The 25,316-nt window shown below is 33.8% G+C and overlaps 16 non-coding genes across 16 annotated transcripts; all 16 read right to left on the bottom strand.

The window, feature by feature from the left end:
* Positions 1-1,245: 1,245 nt before the first annotated feature.
* TRNAI-UAU (transfer RNA isoleucine (anticodon UAU)) lies at positions 1,246-1,338 on the bottom strand. Its single transcript is given in 2 exon segments — positions 1,246-1,281; positions 1,301-1,338. It is a non-coding gene; the product is annotated as a tRNA-Ile (tRNA).
* A 1,419-nt stretch (positions 1,339-2,757) lies between these two features.
* TRNAL-UAA (transfer RNA leucine (anticodon UAA)) lies at positions 2,758-2,850 on the bottom strand. The gene is given in 2 exon segments: positions 2,758-2,793; positions 2,813-2,850. It is a non-coding gene; the product is annotated as a tRNA-Leu (tRNA).
* Positions 2,851-4,269: 1,419 nt separating this feature from the next.
* Positions 4,270-4,362, bottom strand: TRNAI-UAU (transfer RNA isoleucine (anticodon UAU)). The gene is given in 2 exon segments: positions 4,270-4,305; positions 4,325-4,362. It is a non-coding gene; the product is annotated as a tRNA-Ile (tRNA).
* Positions 4,363-5,781: 1,419 nt separating this feature from the next.
* On the bottom strand, positions 5,782-5,874 carry TRNAI-UAU (transfer RNA isoleucine (anticodon UAU)). The gene is given in 2 exon segments: positions 5,782-5,817; positions 5,837-5,874. It is a non-coding gene; the product is annotated as a tRNA-Ile (tRNA).
* A 1,419-nt stretch (positions 5,875-7,293) lies between these two features.
* TRNAL-UAA (transfer RNA leucine (anticodon UAA)) lies at positions 7,294-7,386 on the bottom strand. Its single transcript is given in 2 exon segments — positions 7,294-7,329; positions 7,349-7,386. It is a non-coding gene; the product is annotated as a tRNA-Leu (tRNA).
* A 1,419-nt stretch (positions 7,387-8,805) lies between these two features.
* Positions 8,806-8,898, bottom strand: TRNAL-UAA (transfer RNA leucine (anticodon UAA)). Its single transcript is given in 2 exon segments — positions 8,806-8,841; positions 8,861-8,898. It is a non-coding gene; the product is annotated as a tRNA-Leu (tRNA).
* A 1,419-nt stretch (positions 8,899-10,317) lies between these two features.
* Positions 10,318-10,410, bottom strand: TRNAI-UAU (transfer RNA isoleucine (anticodon UAU)). Its single transcript is given in 2 exon segments — positions 10,318-10,353; positions 10,373-10,410. It is a non-coding gene; the product is annotated as a tRNA-Ile (tRNA).
* A 1,419-nt stretch (positions 10,411-11,829) lies between these two features.
* Positions 11,830-11,922, bottom strand: TRNAI-UAU (transfer RNA isoleucine (anticodon UAU)). The gene is given in 2 exon segments: positions 11,830-11,865; positions 11,885-11,922. It is a non-coding gene; the product is annotated as a tRNA-Ile (tRNA).
* Positions 11,923-13,341: 1,419 nt separating this feature from the next.
* Positions 13,342-13,434, bottom strand: TRNAI-UAU (transfer RNA isoleucine (anticodon UAU)). The gene is given in 2 exon segments: positions 13,342-13,377; positions 13,397-13,434. It is a non-coding gene; the product is annotated as a tRNA-Ile (tRNA).
* A 1,419-nt stretch (positions 13,435-14,853) lies between these two features.
* On the bottom strand, positions 14,854-14,946 carry TRNAI-UAU (transfer RNA isoleucine (anticodon UAU)). Its single transcript is given in 2 exon segments — positions 14,854-14,889; positions 14,909-14,946. It is a non-coding gene; the product is annotated as a tRNA-Ile (tRNA).
* A 1,419-nt stretch (positions 14,947-16,365) lies between these two features.
* On the bottom strand, positions 16,366-16,458 carry TRNAI-UAU (transfer RNA isoleucine (anticodon UAU)). The gene is given in 2 exon segments: positions 16,366-16,401; positions 16,421-16,458. It is a non-coding gene; the product is annotated as a tRNA-Ile (tRNA).
* Positions 16,459-17,877: 1,419 nt separating this feature from the next.
* Positions 17,878-17,970, bottom strand: TRNAI-UAU (transfer RNA isoleucine (anticodon UAU)). The gene is given in 2 exon segments: positions 17,878-17,913; positions 17,933-17,970. It is a non-coding gene; the product is annotated as a tRNA-Ile (tRNA).
* Positions 17,971-19,389: 1,419 nt separating this feature from the next.
* Positions 19,390-19,482, bottom strand: TRNAL-UAA (transfer RNA leucine (anticodon UAA)). The gene is given in 2 exon segments: positions 19,390-19,425; positions 19,445-19,482. It is a non-coding gene; the product is annotated as a tRNA-Leu (tRNA).
* Positions 19,483-20,901: 1,419 nt separating this feature from the next.
* Positions 20,902-20,994, bottom strand: TRNAL-UAA (transfer RNA leucine (anticodon UAA)). Its single transcript is given in 2 exon segments — positions 20,902-20,937; positions 20,957-20,994. It is a non-coding gene; the product is annotated as a tRNA-Leu (tRNA).
* Positions 20,995-22,413: 1,419 nt separating this feature from the next.
* On the bottom strand, positions 22,414-22,506 carry TRNAI-UAU (transfer RNA isoleucine (anticodon UAU)). The gene is given in 2 exon segments: positions 22,414-22,449; positions 22,469-22,506. It is a non-coding gene; the product is annotated as a tRNA-Ile (tRNA).
* A 1,418-nt stretch (positions 22,507-23,924) lies between these two features.
* Positions 23,925-24,017, bottom strand: TRNAI-UAU (transfer RNA isoleucine (anticodon UAU)). Its single transcript is given in 2 exon segments — positions 23,925-23,960; positions 23,980-24,017. It is a non-coding gene; the product is annotated as a tRNA-Ile (tRNA).
* Between the last annotated feature and the right edge of the window lie 1,299 nt (positions 24,018-25,316).

Raw genomic sequence — 25,316 nt, 5'->3', positions numbered from 1 at the left:
TTGTGCATTTGTGTTATTGCCCAGTTTTATGTATCCTTAGGTGTATATTGCAATGAATTCATGCCATTGCTGTACAGTTCAATATTATCAAAATTGTAAAATAATTCCTGTTTATAAATAATTTCTGTTTATTTATCTTAAATAATATTTGCTATAAATATATGTAACTTCAATGTTGCATAGGGAAAATATACACTATAATACCAAAAAGTGCAGTATCTTTAAATAAAAATAAGTTAAATCTCACTTGTGCTCTATATTTAAAGGTAAACATTGTTTTTTTGGTCTGTAGCACCTAAATTGTCAGTAAAGTCAGTGTCCAAAGAAATATAAAAAGCAGAAAATTACCCTTTTGATGACTTGGATGAAAGGACTTCAAGAAACCCATCAGCAATTGCCATAGACATTGTTATTTTGTAGCCACTCTGATATTAAATTGCAATTAAAACTTAATAGGTATGTTTTGGTATATATGGATTTCATGCAATACCATTAAGACAGTCACCTGCATTGAAAAAAAGCATAACTTCTAGAATGAGAATGAGCATCAAAGGAACATGCATCCTAGATGAGACTTGAAGCCACTGTCCCAGGTGATAGCAAACTTATCCGGAAACTAATCCACAATGTCATCAGGATAAATGTCTGCTTTTAGATACAGGGCCATAATTTTGCAAGCTGAACAGTACCGGATTGTTAAGCAGATAAAAGTTTCTGGTTGCGCCATTTGTGCAGTATCAAGCAAGAATAAAGGGAACATCTCCAGTAATTATATGGATGAAATAAAGCCCAGATGAGACTTGAAACCACAATCCCTAGCTTAGGAGGCCAGTGCCTTATCCATTAGGCCAGTGGGGCTTAGTAACATCTTTGTGTGAAACTGATTTTTTCATTAGTATAATCATTAATTGTTGCGATATAGGAAAGCCGTTTATTTGTGTTCTTTGCTTTACAAATCCCAGCATGAAATGTGATTGTACTAACCAGACCTAATAGTGTGGACCCTCATGTTACATTGCAGCAAAACAGATTGATGCAACTCTTTTACCAATAAAGAGGTAGACTTTTGCATTCCATTTTGTTGACTAACTAAAGTAATGTTTACAGTGCATATGAACCAAAGCAGATGTGTGTACTGGTACCTTAAAAACAGTCATGTTTGTGATTTTTTTCTGCCTTCATATCAGGATGTTCAGGTAGCAGATGATAATCATTAACTGATGACATTAGAAAAAAAATTACATTTGCTCCAGGTGAGGCTTGAACTCACAACCTCAGCATTGCTCAACAGATACTGTCTTATAAGTACCGCGCACTAACCGATTGCGCCACAGGAGCACATGGTCAAAGTGTATTATTTTTAGTTGAGTGATTTTAGCATCGAGTTGACTAAGTATATTAACTTGGTTTATTAATTTTAAATTAGTTACTTTTTAAATCCACTAAACTACTGCACCCAATACTAAAGTACCTAATAAAAGTAATATTCTAATCATAAGTTAATCAATTATATTGTGCATTTGTGTTATTGCCCAGTATTATGTATCCTTAGGTGTATATTGCAATGAATTCATGCCATTGCTGTACAGTTCAATATTATCAAAATTGTAAAATAATTCCTGTTTATAAATAATTTCTGTTTATTTATCTTAAATAATATTTGCTATAAATATATGTAACTTCAATGTTGCATAGGGAAAATATACACTATAATACCAAAAAGTGCAGTATCTTTAAATAAAAATAAGTTAAATCTCACTTGTGCTCTATATTTAAAGGTAAACATTGTTTTTTTGGTCTGTAGCACCTAAATTGTCAGTAAAGTCAGTGTCCAAAGAAATATAAAAAGCAGAAAATTACCCTTTTGATGACATGGATGAAAGGACTTCAAGAAACCCATCAGCAATTGCCATAGACATTGTTATTTTGTAGCCACTCTGATATTAAATTGCAATTAAAACTTAATAGGTATGTTTTGGTATATATGGATTTCATGCAATACCATTAAGACAGTCACCTGCATTGAAAAAAAGCATAACTTCTAGAATGAGAATGAGCATCAAAGGAACATGCATCCTAGATGAGACTTGAAGCCACTGTCCCAGGTGATAGCAAACTTATCCGGAAACTAATCCACAATGTCATCAGGATAAATGTCTGCTTTTAGATACAGGGCCATAATTTTGCAAGCTGAACAGTACCGGATTGTTAAGCAGATAAAAGTTTCTGGTGGAGCCATATGTGTAGTATCAAGCAAGAATAAAGGGAACATCTCCAGTAATTACATGGATGAAATAAAGCCCAGATGAGACTTGAAACCACAATCCCTAGCTTAGGAGGCCAGTGCCTTATCCATTCGGCCAGTGGGGCTTAGTAACATCTTTGTGTGAAACTGATTTTTTCATTAGTATAATCATTAATTGTTGCGATATAGGAAAGCCGTTTATTTGTGTTCTTTGCTTTACAAATCCCAGCATGAAATGTGATTGTACTAACCAGACCTAATAGTGTGGACCCTCATGTTACATTGCAGCAAAACAGATTGATGCAACTCTTTTACCAATAAAGAGGTAGTCTTTTGCATTCCATTTTGTTGACTAACTAAAGTAATGTTTACAGTGCATATGAACCAAAGCAGATGTGTGTACTGGTACCTTAAAAACAGTCATGTTTGTGATTTTTTTCTGCCTTCATATCAGGATGTTCAGGTAGCAGATGATAATCATTAACTGATGACATTAGAAAAAAAACTACATTTGCTCCAGGTGAGGCTTGAACTCACAACCTCGGCATTGCTCAACAGATACTGTCTTTTAAGTACCGCGCGCTAACCGATTGCGCCACAGGAGCACATGGTCAAAGTGTATTACTTTCAGTTGAGTGATTTTAGCATCGAGTTGACTAAGTATATTAACTTGGTTTATTAATTTTAAATTAGTTACTTTTTAAATCCACTAAACTACTGCACCCAATACTAAAGTACCTAATAAAAGTAATATTCTAATCATAAGTTAATCAATTATATTGTGCATTTGTGTTATTGCCCAGTTTTATGTATCCTTAGGTGTATATTGCAATGAATTCATGCCATTGCTGTACAGTTCAATATTATCAAAATTGTAAAATAATTCCTGTTTATAAATAATTCCTGTTTATTTATCTTAAATAATATTTGCTATAAATATATGTAACTTCAATGTTGCATAGGGAAAATATACACTATAATACCAAAAAGTGCAGTATCTTTAAATAAAAATAAGTTAAATCTCACTTGTGCTCTATATTTAAAGGTAAACATTGTTTTTTTGGTCTGTAGCACCTAAATTGTCAGTAAAGTCAGTGTCCAAAGAAATATAAAAAGCAGAAAATTACCCTTTTGATGACATGGATGAAAGGACTTCAAGAAACCCATCAGCAATTGCCATAGACATTGTTATTTTGTAGCCACTCTGATATTAAATTGCAATTAAAACTTAATAGGTATGTTTTGGTATATATGGATTTCATGCAATACCATTAAGACAGTCACCTGCATTGAAAAAAAGCATAACTTCTAGAATGAGAATGAGCATCAAAGGAACATGCATCCAAGATGAGACTTGAAGCCACTGTCCCAGGTGATAGCAAACTTATCCGGAAACTAATCCACAATGTCATCAGGATAAATGTCTGCTTTTAGATACAGGGCCATAATTTTGCAAGCTGAACAGTACCGGATTGTTAAGCAGATAAAAGTTTCTGGTGGAGCCATTTGTGCAGTATCAAGCAAGAATAAAGGGAACATCTCCAGTAATTATATGGATGAAATAAAGCCCAGATGAGACTTGAAACCACAATCCCTGGCTTAGGAGGCCAGTGCCTTATCCATTAGGCCAGTGGGGCTTAGTAACATCTTTGTGTGAAACTGATTTTTTCATTAGTATAATCATTAATTGTTGCGATATAGGAAAGCCGTTTATTTGTGTTCTTTGCTTTACAAATCCCAGCATGAAATGTGATTGTACTAACCAGACCTAATAGTGTGGACCCTCATGTTACATTGCAGCAAAACAGATTGATGCAACTCTTTTACCAATAAAGAGGTAGACTTTTGCATTCCATTTTGTTGACTAACTAAAGTAATGTTTACAGTGCATATGAACCAAAGCAGATGTGTGTACTGGTACCTTAAAAACAGTCATGTTTGTGATTTTTTTCTGCCTTCATATCAGGATGTTCAGGTAGCAGATGATAATCATTAACTGATGACATTAGAAAAAAAATTACATTTGCTCCAGGTGAGGCTTGAACTCACAACCTCAGCATTGCTCAACAGATACTGTCTTATAAGTACCGCGCACTAACCGATTGCGCCACAGGAGCACAAGGTCAAAGTGTATTATTTTTAGTTGAGTGATTTTAGCATCGAGTTGACTAAGTATATTAACTTGGTTTATTAATTTTAAATTAGTTACTTTTTAAATCCACTAAACTACTGCACCCAATACTAAAGTACCTAATAAAAGTAATATTCTAATCATAAGTTAATCAATTATATTGTGCATTTGTGTTATTGCCCAGTATTATGTATCCTTAGGTGTATATTGCAATGAATTCATGCCATTGCTGTACAGTTCAATATTATCAAAATTGTAAAATAATTCCTGTTTATAAATAATTTCTGTTTATTTATCTTAAATAATATTTGCTATAAATATATGTAACTTCAATGTTGCATAGGGAAAATATACACTATAATACCAAAAAGTGCAGTATCTTTAAATAAAAATAAGTTAAATCTCACTTGTGCTCTATATTTAAAGGTAAACATTGTTTTTTTGGTCTGTAGCACCTAAATTGTCAGTAAAGTCAGTGTCCAAAGAAATATAAAAAGCAGAAAATTACCCTTTTGATGACTTGGATGAAAGGACTTCAAGAAACCCATCAGCAATTGCCATAGACATTGTTATTTTGTAGCCACTCTGATATTAAATTGCAATTAAAACTTAATAGGTATGTTTTGGTATATATGGATTTCATGCAATACCATTAAGACAGTCACCTGCATTGAAAAAAAGCATAACTTCTAGAATGAGAATGAGCATCAAAGGAACATGCATCCTAGATGAGACTTGAAGCCACTGTCCCAGGTGATAGCAAACTTATCCGGAAACTAATCCACAATGTCATCAGGATAAATGTCTGCTTTTAGATACAGGGCCATAATTTTGCAAGCTGAACAGTACCGGATTGTTAAGCAGATAAAAGTTTCTGCTGGAGCCATTTGTGCAGTATCAAGCAAGAATAAAGGGAACATCTCCAGTAATTATATGGATGAAATAAAGCCCAGATGAGACTTGAAACCACAATCCCTAGCTTAGGAGGCCAGTGCCTTATCCATTAGGCCAGTGGGGCTTAGTAACATCTTTGTGTGAAACTGATTTTTTCATTAGTATAATCATTAATTGTTGCGATATAGGAAAGCCGTTTATTTGTGTTCTTTGCTTTACAAATCCCAGCATGAAATATGATTGTACTAACCAGACCTAATAGTGTGGACCCTCATGTTACATTGCAGCAAAACAGATTGATGCAACTCTTTTACCAATAAAGAGGTAGTCTTTTGCATTCCATTTTGTTGACTAACTAAAGTAATGTTTACAGTGCATATGAACCAAAGCAGATGTGTGTACTGGTACCTTAAAAACAGTCATGTTTGTGATTTTTTTCTGCCTTCATATCAGGATGTTCAGGTAGCAGATGATAATCATTAACTGATGACATTAGAAAAAAAATTACATTTGCTCCAGGTGAGGCTTGAACTCACAACCTCGGCAGTGCTCAACAGATACTGTCTTATAAGTACCGCGCGCTAACCGATTGCGCCACAGGAGCACATGGTCAAAGTGTATTATTTTTAGTTGAGTGATTTTAGCATCGAGTTGACTAAGTATATTAACTTGGTTTATTAATTTTAAATTAGTTACTTTTTAAATCCACTAAACTACTGCACCCAATACTAAAGTACCTAATAAAAGTAATATTCTAATCATAAGTTAATCAATTATATTGTGCATTTGTGTTATTGCCCAGTTTTATGTATCCTTAGGTGTATATTGCAATGAATTCATGCCATTGCTGTAGAGTTCAATATTATCAAAATTGTAAAATAATTCCTGTTTATAAATAATTCCTGTTTATTTATCTTAAATAATATTTGCTATAAATATATGTAACTTCAATGTTGCATAGGGAAAATATACACTATAATACCAAAAAGTGCAGTATCTTTAAATAAAAATAAGTTAAATCTCACTTGTGCTCTATATTTAAAGGTAAACATTGTTTTTTTGGTCTGTAGCACCTAAATTGTCAGTAAAGTCAGTGTCCAAAGAAAAATAAAAAGCAGAAAATTACCCTTTTGATGACATGGATGAAAGGACTTCAAGAAACCCATCAGCAATTGCCATAGACATTGTTATTTTGTAGCCACTCTGATATTAAATTGCAATTAAAACTTAATAGGTATGTTTTGGTATATATGGATTTCATGCAATACCATTAAGACAGTCACCTGCATTGAAAAAAAGCATAACTTCTAGAATGAGAATGAGCATCAAAGGAACATGCATCCAAGATGAGACTTGAAGCCACTGTCCCAGGTGATAGCAAACTTATCCGGAAACTAATCCACAATGTCATCAGGATAAATGTCTGCTTTTAGATACAGGGCCATAATTTTGCAAGCTGAACAGTACCGGATTGTTAAGCAGATAAAAGTTTCTGGTGGAGCCATTTGTGCAGTATCAAGCAAGAATAAAGGGAACATCTCCAGTAATTATATGGATGAAATAAAGCCCAGATGAGACTTGAAACCACAATCCCTGGCTTAGGAGGCCAGTGCCTTATCCATTAGGCCAGTGGGGCTTAGTAACATCTTTGTGTGAAACTGATTTTTTCATTAGTATAATCATTAATTGTTGCGATATAGGAAAGCCGTTTATTTGTGTTCTTTGCTTTACAAATCCCAGCATGAAATGTGATTGTACTAACCAGACCTAATAGTGTGGACCCTCATGTTACATTGCAGCAAAACAGATTGATGCAACTCTTTTACCAATAAAGAGGTAGACTTTTGCATTCCATTTTGTTGACTAACTAAAGTAATGTTTACAGTGCATATGAACCAAAGCAGATGTGTGTACTGGTACCTTAAAAACAGTCATGTTTGTGATTTTTTTCTGCCTTCATATCAGGATGTTCAGGTAGCAGATGATAATCATTAACTGATGACATTAGAAAAAAAACTACATTTGCTCCAGGTGAGGCTTGAACTCACAACCTCGGCATTGCTCAACAGATACTGTCTTTTAAGTACCGCGCGCTAACCGATTGCGCCACAGGAGCACATGGTCAAAGTGTATTATTTTTAGTTGAGTGATTTTAGCATCGAGTTGACTAAGTATATTAACTTGGTTTATTAATTTTAAATTAGTTACTTTTTAAATCCACTAAACTACTGCACCCAATACTAAAGTACCTAATAAAAGTAATATTCTAATCATAAGTTAATCAATTATATTGTGCATTTGTGTTATTGCCCAGTATTATGTATCCTTAGGTTTATATTGCAATGAATTCATGCCATTGCTGTACAGTTCAATATTATCAAAATTGTAAAATAATTCCTGTTTATAAATAATTTCTGTTTATTTATCTTAAATAATATTTGCTATAAATATATGTAACTTCAATGTTGCATAGGGAAAATATACACTATAATACCAAAAAGTGCAGTATCTTTAAATAAAAATAAGTTAAATCTCACTTGTGCTCTATATTTAAAGGTAAACATTGTTTTTTTGGTCTGTAGCACCTAAATTGTCAGTAAAGTCAGTGTCCAAAGAAATATAAAAAGCAGAAAATTACCCTTTTGATGACTTGGATGAAAGGACTTCAAGAAACCCATCAGCAATTGCCATAGACATTGTTATTTTGTAGCCACTCTGATATTAAATTGCAATTAAAACTTAATAGGTATGTTTTGGTATATATGGATTTCATGCAATACCATTAAGACAGTCACCTGCATTGAAAAAAAGCATAACTTCTAGAATGAGAATGAGCATCAAAGGAACATGCATCCTAGATGAGACTTGAAGCCACTGTCCCAGGTGATAGCAAACTTATCCGGAAACTAATCCACAATGTCATCAGGATAAATGTCTGCTTTTAGATACAGGGCCATAATTTTGCAAGCTGAACAGTACCGGATTGTTAAGCAGATAAAAGTTTCTGGTGGAGCCATTTGTGCAGTATCAAGCAAGAATAAAGGGAACATCTCCAGTAATTACATGGATGAAATAAAGCCCAGATGAGACTTGAAACCACAATCCCTAGCTTAGGAGGCCAGTGCCTTATCCATTCGGCCAGTGGGGCTTAGTAACATCTTTGTGTGAAACTGATTTTTTCATTAGTATAATCATTAATTGTTGCGATATAGGAAAGCCGTTTATTTGTGTTCTTTGCTTTACAAATCCCAGCATGAAATGTGATTGTACTAACCAGACCTAATAGTGTGGACCCTCATGTTACATTGCAGCAAAACAGATTGATGCAACTCTTTTACCAATAAAGAGGTAGTCTTTTGCATTCCATTTTGTTGACTAACTAAAGTAATGTTTACAGTGCATATGAACCAAAGCAGATGTGTGTACTGGTACCTTAAAAACAGTCATGTTTGTGATTTTTTTCTGCCTTCATATCAGGATGTTCAGGTAGCAGATGATAATCATTAACTGATGACATTAGAAAAAAAACTACATTTGCTCCAGGTGAGGCTTGAACTCACAACCTCGGCATTGCTCAACAGATACTGTCTTTTAAGTACCGCGCGCTAACCGATTGCGCCACAGGAGCACATGGTCAAAGTGTATTATTTTTAGTTGAGTGATTTTAGCATCGAGTTGACTAAGTATATTAACTTGGTTTATTAATTTTAAATTAGTTACTTTTTAAATCCACTAAACTACTGCACCCAATACTAAAGTACCTAATAAAAGTAATATTCTAATCATAAGTTAATCAATTATATTGTGCATTTGTGTTATTGCCCAGTTTTATGTATCCTTAGGTGTATATTGCAATGAATTCATGCCATTGCTGTACAGTTCAATATTATCAAAATTGTAAAATAATTCCTGTTTATAAATAATTCCTGTTTATTTATCTTAAATAATATTTGCTATAAATATATGTAACTTCAATGTTGCATAGGGAAAATATACACTATAATACCAAAAAGTGCAGTATCTTTAAATAAAAATAAGTTAAATCTCACTTGTGCTCTATATTTAAAGGTAAACATTGTTTTTTTGGTCTGTAGCACCTAAATTGTCAGTAAAGTCAGTGTCCAAAGAAATATAAAAAGCAGAAAATTACCCTTTTGATGACATGGATGAAAGGACTTCAAGAAACCCATCAGCAATTGCCATAGACATTGTTATTTTGTAGCCACTCTGATATTAAATTGCAATTAAAACTTAATAGGTATGTTTTGGTATATATGGATTTCATGCAATACCATTAAGACAGTCACCTGCATTGAAAAAAAGCATAACTTCTAGAATGAGAATGAGCATCAAAGGAACATGCATCCTAGATGAGACTTGAAGCCACTGTCCCAGGTGATAGCAAACTTATCCGGAAACTAATCCACAATGTCATCAGGATAAATGTCTGCTTTTAGATACAGGGCCATAATTTTGCAAGCTGAACAGTACCGGATTGTTAAGCAGATAAAAGTTTCTGGTGGAGCCATTTGTGCAGTATCAAGCAAGAATAAAGGGAACATCTCCAGTAATTATATGGATGAAATAAAGCCCAGATGAGACTTGAAACCACAATCCCTAGCTTAGGAGGCCAGTGCCTTATCCATTCGGCCAGTGGGGCTTAGTAACATCTTTGTGTGAAACTGATTTTTTCATTAGTATAATCATTAATTGTTGCGATATAGGAAAGCCGTTTATTTGTGTTCTTTGCTTTACAAATCCCAGCATGAAATGTGATTGTACTAACCAGACCTAATAGTGTGGACCCTCATGTTACATTGCAGCAAAACAGATTGATGCAACTCTTTTACCAATAAAGAGGTAGTCTTTTGCATTCCATTTTGTTGACTAACTAAAGTAATGTTTACAGTGCATATGAACCAAAGCAGATGTGTGTACTGGTACCTTAAAAACAGTCATGTTTGTGATTTTTTTCTGCCTTCATATCAGGATGTTCAGGTAGCAGATGATAATCATTAACTGATGACATTAGAAAAAAAATTAAATTTGCTCCAGGTGAGGCTTGAACTCACAACCTCGGCATTGCTCAACAGATACTGCCTTATAAGTACCGCGCGCTAACCGATTGCGCCACAGGAGCACATGGTCAAAGTGTATTATTTTTAGTTGAGTGATTTTAGCATCGAGTTGACTAAGTATATTAACTTGGTTTATTAATTTTAAATTAGTTACTTTTTAAATCCACTAAACTACTGCACCCAATACTAAAGTACCTAATAAAAGTAATATTCTAATCATAAGTTAATCAATTATATTGTGCATTTGTGTTATTGCCCAGTATTATGTATCCTTAGGTGTATATTGCAATGAATTCATGCCATTGCTGTACAGTTCAATATTATCAAAATTGTAAAATAATTCCTGTTTATAAATAATTTCTGTTTATTTATCTTAAATAATATTTGCTATGAATATATGTAACTTCAATGTTGCATAGGGAAAATATACACTATAATACCAAAAAGTGCAGTATCTTTAAATAAAAATAAGTTAAATCTCACTTATGCTCTATATTTAAAGGTAAACATTGTTTTTTTGGTCTGTAGCACCTAAATTGTCAGTAAAGTCAGTGTCCAAAGAAATATAAAAAGCAGAAAATTACCCTTTTGATGACTTGGATGAAAGGACTTCAAGAAACCCATCAGCAATTGCCATAGACATTGTTATTTTGTAGCCACTCTGATATTAAATTGCAATTAAAACTTAATAGGTATGTTTTGGTATATATGGATTTCATGCAATACCATTAAGACAGTCACCTGCATTGAAAAAAAGCATAACTTCTAGAATGAGAATGAGCATCAAAGGAACATGCATCCAAGATGAGACTTGAAGCCACTGTCCCAGGTGATAGCAAACTTATCCGGAAACTAATCCACAATGTCATCAGGATAAATGTCTGCTTTTAGATACAGGGCCATAATTTTGCAAGCTGAACAGTACCGGATTGTTAAGCAGATAAAAGTTTCTGGTGGAGCCATTTGTGCAGTATCAAGCAAGAATAAAGGGAACATCTCCAGTAATTATATGGATGAAATAAAGCCCAGATGAGACTTGAAACCACAATCCCTGGCTTAGGAGGCCAGTGCCTTATCCATTAGGCCAGTGGGGCTTAGTAACATCTTTGTGTGAAACTGATTTTTTCATTAGTATAATCATTAATTGTTGCGATATAGGAAAGCCGTTTATTTGTGTTCTTTGCTTTACAAATCCCAGCATGAAATGTGATTGTACTAACCAGACCTAATAGTGTGGACCCTCATGTTACATTGCAGCAAAACAGATTGATGCAACTCTTTTACCAATAAAGAGGTAGACTTTTGCATTCCATTTTGTTGACTAACTAAAGTAATGTTTACAGTGCATATGAACCAAAGCAGATGTGTGTACTGGTACCTTAAAAACAGTCATGTTTGTGATTTTTTTCTGCCTTCATATCAGGATGTTCAGGTAGCAGATGATAATCATTAACTGATGACATTATAAAAAAAATTACATTTGCTCCAGGTGAGGCTTGAACTCACAACCTCGGCAGTGCTCAACAGATACTGTCTTATAAGTACCGCACGCTACCCGATTGCGCCACAGGAGCACATGGTCAAAGTGTATTATTTTTAGTTGAGTGATTTTAGCATCGAGTTGACTAAGTATATTAACTTGGTTTATTAATTTTAAATTAGTTACTTTTTAAATCCACTAAACTACTGCACCCAATACTAAAGTACCTAATAAAAGTAATATTCTAATCATAAGTTAATCAATTATATTGTGCATTTGTGTTATTGCCCAGTTTTATGTATCCTTAGGTGTATATTGCAATGAATTCATGCCATTGCTGTACAGTTCAATATTATCAAAATTGTAAAATAATTCCTGTTTATAAATAATTCCTGTTTATTTATCTTAAATAATATTTGCTATAAATATATGTAACTTCAATGTTGCATAGGGAAAATATACACTATAATACCAAAAAGTGCAGTATCTTTAAATAAAAATAAGTTAAATCTCACTTGTGCTCTATATTTAAAGGTAAACATTGTTTTTTTGGTCTGTAGCACCTAAATTGTCAGTAAAGTCAGTGTCCAAAGAAATATAAAAAGCAGAAAATTACCCTTTTGATGACATGGATGAAAGGACTTCAAGAAACCCATCAGCAATTGCCATAGACATTGTTATTTTGTAGCCACTCTGATATTAAATTGCAATTAAAACTTAATAGGTATGTTTTGGTATATATGGATTTCATGCAATACCATTAAGACAGTCACCTGCATTGAAAAAAAGCATAACTTCTAGAATGAGAATGAGCATCAAAGGAACATGCATCCTAGATGAGACTTGAAGCCACTGTCCCAGGTGATAGCAAACTTATCCGGAAACTAATCCACAATGTCATCAGGATAAATGTCTGCTTTTAGATACAGGGCCATAATTTTGCAAGCTGAACAGTACCGGATTGTTAAGCAGATAAAAGTTTCTGGTGGAGCCATTTGTGCAGTATCAAGCAAGAATAAAGGGAACATCTCCAGTAATTATATGGATGAAATAAAGCCCAGATGAGACTTGAAACCACAATCCCTAGCTTAGGAGGCCAGTGCCTTATCCATTCGGCCAGTGGGGCTTAGTAACATCTTTGTGTGAAACTGATTTTTTCATTAGTATAATCATTAATTGTTGCGATATAGGAAAGCCGTTTATTTGTGTTCTTTGCTTTACAAATCCCAGCATGAAATGTGATTGTACTAACCAGACCTAATAGTGTGGACCCTCATGTTACATTGAAGCAAAACAGATTGATGCAACTCTTTTACCAATAAAGAGGTAGTCTTTTGCATTCCATTTTGTTGACTAACTAAAGTAATGTTTACAGTGCATATGAACCAAAGCAGATGTGTGTACTGGTACCTTAAAAACAGTCATGTTTGTGATTTTTTTCTGCCTTCATATCAGGATGTTCAGGTAGCAGATGATAATCATTAACTGATGACATTATAAAAAAAATTACATTTGCTCCAGGTGAGGCTTGAACTCACAACCTCGGCAGTGCTCAACAGATACTGTCTTATAAGTACCGCGCGCTACCCGATTGCGCCACAGGAGCACATGGTCAAAGTGTATTATTTTTAGTTGAGTGATTTTAGCATCGAGTTGACTAAGTATATTAACTTGGTTTATTAATTTTAAATTAGTTACTTTTTAAATCCACTAAACTACTGCACCCAATACTAAAGTACCTAATAAAAGTAATATTCTAATCATAAGTTAATCAATTATATTGTGCATTTGTGTTATTGCCCAGTTTTATGTATCCTTAGGTGTATATTGCAATGAATTCATGCCATTGCTGTAGAGTTCAATATTATCAAAATTGTAAAATAATTCCTGTTTATAAATAATTCCTGTTTATTTATCTTAAATAATATTTGCTATAAATATATGTAACTTCAATGTTGCATAGGGAAAATATACACTATAATACCAAAAAGTGCAGTATCTTTAAATAAAAATAAGTTAAATCTCACTTGTGCTCTATATTTAAAGGTAAACATTGTTTTTTTGGTCTGTAGCACCTAAATTGTCAGTAAAGTCAGTGTCCAAAGAAATATAAAAAGCAGAAAATTACCCTTTTGATGACATGGATGAAAGGACTTCAAGAAACCCATCAGCAATTGCCATAGACATTGTTATTTTGTAGCCACTCTGATATTAAATTGCAATTAAAACTTAATAGGTATGTTTTGGTATATATGGATTTCATGCAATACCATTAAGACAGTCACCTGCATTGAAAAAAAGCATAACTTCTAGAATGAGAATGAGCATCAAAGGAACATGCATCCTAGATGAGACTTGAAGCCACTGTCCCAGGTGATAGCAAACTTATCCGGAAACTAATCCACAATGTCATCAGGATAAATGTCTGCTTTTAGATACAGGGCCATAATTTTGCAAGCTGAACAGTACCGGATTGTTAAGCAGATAAAAGTTTCTGGTGGAGCCATTTGTGCAGTATCAAGCAAGAATAAAGGGAACATCTCCAGTAATTACATGGATGAAATAAAGCCCAGATGAGACTTGAAACCACAATCCCTAGCTTAGGAGGCCAGTGCCTTATCCATTCGGCCAGTGGGGCTTAGTAACATCTTTGTGTGAAACTGATTTTTTCATTAGTATAATCATTAATTGTTGCGATATAGGAAAGCCGTTTATTTGTGTTCTTTGCTTTACAAATCCCAGCATGAAATGTGATTGTACTAACCAGACCTAATAGTGTGGACCCTCATGTTACATTGCAGCAAAACAGATTGATGCAACTCTTTTACCAATAAAGAGGTAGTCTTTTGCATTCCATTTTGTTGACTAACTAAAGTAATGTTTACAGTGCATATGAACCAAAGCAGATGTGTGTACTGGTACCTTAAAAACAGTCATGTTTGTGATTTTTTTCTGCCTTCATATCAGGATGTTCAGGTAGCAGATGATAATCATTAACTGATGACATTAGAAAAAAAATTACATTTGCTCCAGGTGAGGCTTGAACTCACAACCTCGGCATTGCTCAACAGATACTGCCTTATAAGTACCGCGCGCTAACCGATTGCGCCACAGGAGCACATGGTCAAAGTGTATTATTTTTAGTTGAGTGATTTTAGCATCGAGTTGACTAAGTATATTAACTTGGTTTATTAATTTTAAATTAGTTACTTTTTAAATCCACTAAACTACTGCACCCAATACTAAAGTACCTAATAAAAGTAATATTCTAATCATAAGTTAATCAATTATATTGTGCATTTGTGTTATTGCCCAGTATTATGTATCCTTAGGTGTATATTGCAATGAATTCATGCCATTGCTGTACAGTTCAATATTATCAAAATTGTAAAATAATTCCTGTTTATAAATAATTTCTGTTTATTTATCTTAAATAATATTTGCTATGAATATATGTAACTTCAATGTTGCATAGGGAAAATATACACTATAATACCAAAAAGTGCAGTATCTTTAAATAAAAATAAGTTAAATCTCACTTATGCTCTATATTTAAAGGTAAACATTGTTTTTTTGGTCTGTAGCACCTAAATTGTCAGTAAAGTCAGTGTCCAAAGAAATATAAAAAGCAGAAAATTACCCTTTTGATGACTTGGATGAAAGGACTTCAAGAAACCCATCAGCAATTGCCATAGACATTGTTATTTTGTAGCCACTCTGATATTAAATTGCAATTAAAACTTAATAGGTATGTTTTGGTATATATGGATTTCATGCAATACCATTAAGACAGTCACCTGCATTGAAAAAAAGCATAACTTCTAGAATGAGAATGAGCATCAAAGGAACATGCATCCAAGATGAGACTTGAAGCCACTGTCCCAGGTGATAGCAAACTTATCCGGAAACTAATCCACAATGTCATCAGGATAAATGTCTGCTTTTAGATACAGGGCCATAATTTTGCAAGCTGAACAGTACCGGATTGTTAAGCAGATAAAAGTTTCTGGTGGAGCCATTTGTGCAGTATCAAGCAAGAATAAAGGGAACATCTCCAGTAATTACATGGATGAAATAAAGCCCAGATGAGACTTGAAACCACAATCCCTAGCTTAGGAGGCCAGTGCCTTATCCATTCGGCCAGTGGGGCTTAGTAACATCTTTGTGTGAAACTGATTTTTTCATTAGTATAATCATTAATTGTTGCGATATAGGAAAGCCGTTTATTTGTGTTCTTTGCTTTACAAATCCCAGCATGAAATGTGATTGTACTAACCAGACCTAATAGTGTGGACCCTCATGTTACATTGCAGCAAAACAGATTGATGCAACTCTTTTACCAATAAAGAGGTAGTCTTTTGCATTCCATTTTGTTGACTAACTAAAGTAATGTTTACAGTGCATATGAACCAAAGCAGATGTGTGTACTGGTACCTTAAAAACAGTCATGTTTGTGATTTTTTTCTGCCTTCATATCAGGATGTTCAGGTAGCAGATGATAATCATTAACTGATGACATTAGAAAAAAAATTACATTTGCTCCAGGTGAGGCTTGAACTCACAACCTCGGCATTGCTCAACAGATACTGCCTTATAAGTACCGCGCGCTAACCGATTGCGCCACAGGAGCACATGGTCAAAGTGTATTATTTTTAGTTGAGTGATTTTAGCATCGAGTTGACTAAGTATATTAACTTGGTTTATTAATTTTAAATTAGTTACTTTTTAAATCCACTAAACTACTGCACCCAATACTAAAGTACCTAATAAAAGTAATATTCTAATCATAAGTTAATCAATTATATTGTGCATTTGTGTTATTGCCCAGTATTATGTATCCTTAGGTGTATATTGCAATGAATTCATGCCATTGCTGTACAGTTCAATATTATCAAAATTGTAAAATAATTCCTGTTTATAAATAATTTCTGTTTATTTATCTTAAATAATATTTGCTATGAATATATGTAACTTCAATGTTGCATAGGGAAAATATACACTATAATACCAAAAAGTGCAGTATCTTTAAATAAAAATAAGTTAAATCTCACTTATGCTCTATATTTAAAGGTAAACATTGTTTTTTTGGTCTGTAGCACCTAAATTGTCAGTAAAGTCAGTGTCCAAAGAAATATAAAAAGCAGAAAATTACCCTTTTGATGATTTGGATGAAAGGACTTCAAGAAACCCATCAGCAATTGCCATAGACATTGTTATTTTGTAGCCACTCTGATATTAAATTGCAATTAAAACTTAATAGGTATGTTTTGGTATATATGGATTTCATGCAATACCATTAAGACAGTCACCTGCATTGAAAAAAAGCATAACTTCTAGAATGAGAATGAGCATCAAAGGAACATGCATCCAAGATGGGACTTGAAGCCACTGTCCCAGGTGATAGCAAACTTATCCGGAAACTAATCCACAATGTCATCAGGATAAATGTCTGCTTTTAGATACAGGGCCATAATTTTGCAAGCTGAACAGTACCGGATTGTTAAGCAGATAAAAGTTTCTGGTGGAGCCATTTGTGCAGTATCAAGCAAGAATAAAGGGAACATCTCCAGTAATTATATGGATGAAATAAAGCCCAGATGAGACTTGAAACCACAATCCCTGGCTTAGGAGGCCAGTGCCTTATCCATTAGGCCAGTGGGGCTTAGTAACATCTTTGTGTGAAACTGATTTTTTCATTAGTATAATCATTAATTGTTGCGATATAGGAAAGCCGTTTATTTGTGTTCTTTGCTTTACAAATCCCAGCATGAAATGTGATTGTACTAACCAGACCTAATAGTGTGGACCCTCATGTTACATTGCAGCAAAACAGATTGATGCAACTCTTTTACCAATAAAGAGGTAGACTTTTGCATTCCATTTTGTTGACTAACTAAAGTAATGTTTACAGTGCATATGAACCAAAGCAGATGTGTGTACTGGTACCTTAAAAACAGTCATGTTTGTGATTTTTTTCTGCCTTCATATCAGGATGTTCAGGTAGCAGATGATAATCATTAACTGATGACATTATAAAAAAAATTACATTTGCTCCAGGTGAGGCTTGAACTCACAACCTCGGCAGTGCTCAACAGATACTGTCTTATAAGTACCGCGCGCTACCCGATTGCGCCACAGGAGCACATGGTCAAAGTGTATTATTTTTAGTTGAGTGATTTTAGCATCGAGTTGACTAAGTATATTAACTTGGTTTATTAATTTTAAATTAGTTACTTTTTAAATCCACTAAACTACTGCACCCAATACTAAAGTACCTAATAAAAGTAATATTCTAATCATAAGTTAATCAATTATATTGTGCATTTGTGTTATTGCCCAGTTTTATGTATCCTTAGGTGTATATTGCAATGAATTCATGCCATTGCTGTAGAGTTCAATATTATCAAAATTGTAAAATAATTCCTGTTTATAAATAATTCCTGTTTATTTATCTTAAATAATATTTGCTATAAATATATGTAACTTCAATGTTGCATAGGGAAAATATACACTATAATACCAAAAAGTGCAGTATCTTTAAATAAAAATAAGTTAAATCTCACTTGTGCTCTATATTTAAAGGTAAACATTGTTTTTTTGGTCTGTAGCACCTAAATTGTCAGTAAAGTCAGTGTCCAAAGAAAAATAAAAAGCAGAAAATTACCCTTTTGATGACATGGATGAAAGGACTTCAAGAAACCCATCAGCAATTGCCATAGACATTGTTATTTTGTAGCCACTCTGATATTAAATTGCAATTAAAACTTAATAGGTATGTTTTGGTATATATGGATTTCATGCAATACCATTAAGACAGTCACCTGCATTGAAAAAAAGCATAACTTCTAGAATGAGAATGAGCATCAAAGGAACATGCATCCAAGATGAGACTTGAAGCCACTGTCCCAGGTGATAGCAAACTTATCCGGAAACTAATCCACAATGTCATCAGGATAAATGTCTGCTTTTAGATACAGGGCCATAATTTTGCAAGCTGAACAGTACCGGATTGTTAAGCAGATAAAAGTTTCTGGTGGAGCCATTTGTGCAGTATCAAGCAAGAATAAAGGGAACATCTCCAGTAATTATATGGATGAAATAAAGCCCAGATGAGACTTGAAACCACAATCCCTGGCTTAGGAGGCCAGTGCCTTATCCATTAGGCCAGTGGGGCTTAGTAACATCTTTGTGTGAAACTGATTTTTTCATTAGTATAATCATTAATTGTTGCGATATAGGAAAGCCGTTTATTTGTGTTCTTTGCTTTACAAATCCCAGCATGAAATGTGATTGTACTAACCAGACCTAATAGTGTGGACCCTCATGTTACATTGCAGCAAAACAGATTGATGCAACTCTTTTACCAATAAAGAGGTAGTCTTTTGCATTCCATTTTGTTGACTAACTAAAGTAATGTTTACAGTGCATATGAACCAAAGCAGATGTGTGTACTGGTACCTTAAAAACAGTCATGTTTGTGATTTTTTTCTGCCTTCATATCAGGATGTTCAGGTAGCAGATGATAATCATTAACTGATGACATTAGAAAAAAAACTACATTTGCTCCAGGTGAGGCTTGAACTCACAACCTCGGCATTGCTCAACAGATACTGTCTTTTAAGTACCGCGCGCTAACCGATTGCGCCACAGGAGCACATGGTCAAAGTGTATTATTTTTAGTTGAGTGATTTTAGCATCGAGTTGACTAAGTATATTAACTTGGTTTATTAATTTTAAATTAGTTACTTTTTAAATCCACTAAACTACTGCACCCAATACTAAAGTACCTAATAAAAGTAATATTCTAATCATAAGTTAATCAATTATATTGTGCATTTGTGTTATTGCCCAGTATTATGTATCCTTAGGTGTATATTGCAATGAATTCATGCCATTGCTGTACAGTTCAATATTATCAAAATTGTAAAATAATTCCTGTTTATAAATAATTTCTGTTTATTTATCTTAAATAATATTTGCTATAAATATATGTAACTTCAATGTTGCATAGGGAAAATATACACTATAATACCAAAAAGTGCAGTATCTTTAAATAAAAATAAGTTAAATCTCACTTGTGCTCTATATTTAAAGGTAAACATTGTTTTTTTGGTCTGTAGCACCTAAATTGTCAGTAAAGTCAGTGTCCAAAGAAATATAAAAAGCAGAAAATTACCCTTTTGATGACTTGGATGAAAGGACTTCAAGAAACCCATCAGCAATTGCCATAGACATTGTTATTTTGTAGCCACTCTGATATTAAATTGCAATTAAAACTTAATAGGTATGTTTTGGTATATATGGATTTCATGCAATACCATTAAGACAGTCACCTGCATTGAAAAAAAGCATAACTTCTAGAATGAGAATGAGCATCAAAGGAACATGCATCCTAGATGAGACTTGAAGCCACTGTCCCAGGTGATAGCAAACTTATCCGGAAACTAATCCACAATGTCATCAGGATAAATGTCTGCTTTTAGATACAGGGCCATAATTTTGCAAGCTGAACAGTACCGGATTGTTAAGCAGATAAAAGTTTCTGGTGGAGCCATTTGTGCAGTATCAAGCAAGAATAAAGGGAACATCTCCAGTAATTACATGGATGAAATAAAGCCCAGATGAGACTTGAAACCACAATCCCTAGCTTAGGAGGCCAGTGCCTTATCCATTCGGCCAGTGGGGCTTAGTAACATCTTTGTGTGAAACTGATTTTTTCATTAGTATAATCATTAATTGTTGCGATATAGGAAAGCCGTTTATTTGTGTTCTTTGCTTTACAAATCCCAGCATGAAATGTGATTGTACTAACCAGACCTAATAGTGTGGACCCTCATGTTACATTGCAGCAAAACAGATTGATGCAACTCTTTTACCAATAAAGAGGTAGTCTTTTGCATTCCATTTTGTTGACTAACTAAAGTAATGTTTACAGTGCATATGAACCAAAGCAGATGTGTGTACTGGTACCTTAAAAACAGTCATGTTTGTGATTTTTTTCTGCCTTCATATCAGGATGTTCAGGTAGCAGATGATAATCATTAACTGATGACATTAGAAAAAAAACTACATTTGCTCCAGGTGAGGCTTGAACTCACAACCTCGGAATTGCTCAACAGATACTGTCTTTTAAGTACCGCGCGCTAACCGATTGCGCCACAGGAGCACATGGTCAAAGTGTATTATTTTTAGTTGAGTGATTTTAGCATCGAGTTGACTAAGTATATTAACTTGGTTTATTAATTTTAAATTAGTTACTTTTTAAATCCACTAAACTACTGCACCCAATACTAAAGTACCTAATAAAAGTAATATTCTAATCATAAGTTAATCAATTATATTGTGCATTTGTGTTATTGCCCAGTTTTATGTATCCTTAGGTGTATATTGCAATGAATTCATGCCATTGCTGTACAGTTCAATATTATCAAAATTGTAAAATAATTCCTGTTTATAAATAATTCCTGTTTATTTATCTTAAATAATATTTGCTATAAATATATGTAACTTCAATGTTGCATAGGGAAAATATACACTATAATACCAAAAAGTGCAGTATCTTTAAATAAAAATAAGTTAAATCTCACTTGTGCTCTATATTTAAAGGTAAACATTGTTTTTTTGGTCTGTAGCACCTAAATTGTCAGTAAAGTCAGTGTCCAAAGAAATATAAAAAGCAGAAAATGACCCTTTTGATGACATGGATGAAAGGACTTCAAGAAACCCATCAGCAATTGCCATAGACATTGTTATTTTGTAGCCACTCTGATATTAAATTGCAATTAAAACTTAATAGGTATGTTTTGGTATATATGGATTTCATGCAATACCATTAAGACAGTCACCTGCATTGAAAAAAAGCATAACTTCTAGAATGAGAATGAGCATCAAAGGAACATGCATCCTAGATGAGACTTGAAGCCACTGTCCCAGGTGATAGCAAACTTATCCGGAAACTAATCCACAATGTCATCAGGATAAATGTCTGCTTTTAGATACAGGGCCATAATTTTGCAAGCTGAACAGTACCGGATTGTTAAGCAGATAAAAGTTTCTGGTGGAGCCATTTGTGCAGTATCAAGCAAGAATAAAGGGAACATCTCCAGTAATTATATGGATGAAATAAAGCCCAGATGAGACTTGAAACCACAATCCCTAGCTTAGGAGGCCAGTGCCTTATCCATTCGGCCAGTGGGGCTTAGTAACATCTTTGTGTGAAACTGATTTTTTCATTAGTATAATCATTAATTGTTGCGATATAGGAAAGCCGTTTATTTGTGTTCTTTGCTTTACAAATCCCAGCATGAAATGTGATTGTACTAACCAGACCTAATAGTGTGGACCCTCATGTTACATTGAAGCAAAACAGATTGATGCAACTCTTTTACCAATAAAGAGGTAGTCTTTTGCATTCCATTTTGTTGACTAACTAAAGTAATGTTTACAGTGCATATGAACCAAAGCAGATGTGTGTACTGGTACCTTAAAAACAGTCATGTTTGTGATTTTTTTCTGCCTTCATATCAGGATGTTCAGGTAGCAGATGATAATCATTAACTGATGACATTATAAAAAAAATTACATTTGCTCCAGGTGAGGCTTGAACTCACAACCTCGGCAGTGCTCAACAGATACTGTCTTATAAGTACCGCGCGCTACCCGATTGCGCCACAGGAGCACATGGTCAAAGTGTATTATTTTTAGTTGAGTGATTTTAGCATCGAGTTGACTAAGTATATTAACTTGGTTTATTAATTTTAAATTAGTTACTTTTTAAATCCACTAAACTACTGCACCCAATACTAAAGTACCTAATAAAAGTAATATTCTAATCATAAGTTAATCAATTATATTGTGCATTTGTGTTATTGCCCAGTATTATGTATCCTTAGGTGTATATTGCAATGAATTCATGCCATTGCTGTACAGTTCAATATTATCAAAATTGTAAAATAATTCCTGTTTATAAATAATTTCTGTTTATTTATCTTAAATAATATTTGCTATAAATATATGTAACTTCAATGTTGCATAGGGAAAATATACACTATAATACCAAAAAGTGCAGTATCTTTAAATAAAAATAAGTTAAATCTCACTTGTGCTCTATATTTAAAGGTAAACATTGTTTTTTTGGTCTGTAGCACCTAAATTGTCAGTAAAGTCAGTGTCCAAAGAAATATAAAAAGCAGAAAATTACCCTTTTGATGACTTGGATGAAAGGACTTCAAGAAACCCATCAGCAATTGCCATAGACATTGTTATTTTGTAGCCACTCTGATATTAAATTGCAATTAAAACTTAATAGGTATGTTTTGGTATATATGGATTTCATGCAATACCATTAAGACAGTCACCTGCATTGAAAAAAAGCATAACTTCTAGAATGAGAATGAGCATCAAAGGAACATGCATCCTAGATGAGACTTGAAGCCACTGTCCCAGGTGATAGCAAACTTATCCGGAAACTAATCCACAATGTCATCAGGATAAATGTCTGCTTTTAGATACAGGGCCATAATTTTGCAAGCTGAACAGTACCGGATTGTTAAGCAGATAAAAGTTTCTGGTGGAGCCATTTGTGCAGTATCAAGCAAGAATAAAGGGAACATCTCCAGTAATTATATGGATGAAATAAAGCCCAGATGAGACTTGAAACCACAATCCCTAGCTTAGGAGGCCAGTGCCTTATCCATTCGGCCAGTGGGGCTTAGTAACATCTTTGTGTGAAACTGATTTTTTCATTAGTATAATCATTAATTGTTGCGATATAGGAAAGCCGTTTATTTGTGTTCTTTGCTTTACAAATCCCAGCATGAAATGTGATTGTACTAACCAGACCTAATAGTGTGGACCCTCATGTTACATTGAAGCAAAACAGATTGATGCAACTCTTTTACCAATAAAGAGGTAGTCTTTTGCATTCCATTTTGTTGACTAACTAAAGTAATGTTTACAGTGCATATGAACCAAAGCAGATGTGTGTACTGGTACCTTAAAAACAGTCATGTTTGTGATTTTTTTCTGCCTTCATATCAGGATGTTGAGGTAGCAGATGATAATCATTAACTGATGACATTATAAAAAAATTACATTTGCTCCAGGTGAGGCTTGAACTCACAACCTCGGCAGTGCTCAACAGATACTGTCTTATAAGTACCGCGCGCTACCCGATTGCGCCACAGGAGCACATGGTCAAAGTGTATTATTTTTAGTTGAGTGATTTTAGCATCGAGTTGACTAAGTATATTAACTTGGTTTATTAATTTTAAATTAGTTACTTTTTAAATCCACTAAACTACTGCACCCAATACTAAAGTACCTAATAAAAGTAATATTCTAATCATAAGTTAATCAATTATATTGTGCATTTGTGTTATTGCCCAGTTTTATGTATCCTTAGGTGTATATTGCAATGAATTCATGCCATTGCTGTAGAGTTCAATATTATCAAAATTGTAAAATAATTCCTGTTTATAAATAATTCCTGTTTATTTATCTTAAATAATATTTGCTATAAATATATGTAACTTCAATGTTGCATAGGGAAAATATACACTATAATACCAAAAAGTGCAGTATCTTTAAATAAAAATAAGTTAAATCTCACTTGTGCTCTATATTTAAAGGTAAACATTGTTTTTTTGGTCTGTAGCACCTAAATTGTCAGTAAAGTCAGTGTCCAAAGAAATATAAAAAGCAGAAAATTACCCTTTTGATGACATGGATGAAAGGACTTCAAGAAACCCATCAGCAATTGCCATAGACATTGTTATTTTGTAGCCACTCTGATATTAAATTGCAATTAAAACTTAATAGGTATGTTTTGGTATATATGGATTTCATGCAATACCATTAAGACAGTCACCTGCATTGAAAAAAAGCATAACTTCTAGAATGAGAATGAGCATCAAAGGAACATGCATCCTAGATGAGACTTGAAGCCACTGTCCCAGGTGATAGCAAACTTATCCGGAAACTAATCCACAATGTCATCAGGATAAATGTCTGCTTTTAGATACAGGGCCATAATTTTGCAAGCTGAACAGTACCGGATTGTTAAGCAGATAAAAGTTTCTGGTGGAGCCATTTGTGCAGTATCAAGCAAGAATAAAGGGAACATCTCCAGTAATTACATGGATGAAATAAAGCCCAGATGAGACTTGAAACCACAATCCCTAGCTTAGGAGGCCAGTGCCTTATCCATTCGGCCAGTGGGGCTTAGTAACATCTTTGTGTGAAACTGATTTTTTCATTAGTATAATCATTAATTGTTGCGATATAGGAAAGCCGTTTATTTGTGTTCTTTGCTTTACAAATCCCAGCATGAAATGTGATTGTACTAACCAGACCTAATAGTGTGGACCCTCATGTTACATTGCAGCAAAACAGATTGATGCAACTCTTTTACCAATAAAGAGGTAGTCTTTTGCATTCCATTTTGTTGACTAACTAAAGTAATGTTTACAGTGCATATGAACCAAAGCA

This window comes from Taudactylus pleione, unplaced genomic scaffold (genome assembly GCF_031769625.1).
Source record: "Taudactylus pleione unplaced genomic scaffold, aTauple2 ptg000473l, whole genome shotgun sequence".
Classification (NCBI taxonomy): domain Eukaryota; kingdom Metazoa; phylum Chordata; class Amphibia; order Anura; family Myobatrachidae; genus Taudactylus; species Taudactylus pleione.
The sequence above is the reverse complement of the archived record's forward strand: the minus strand, read 5'-3'. Positions and strand labels throughout refer to the sequence as shown.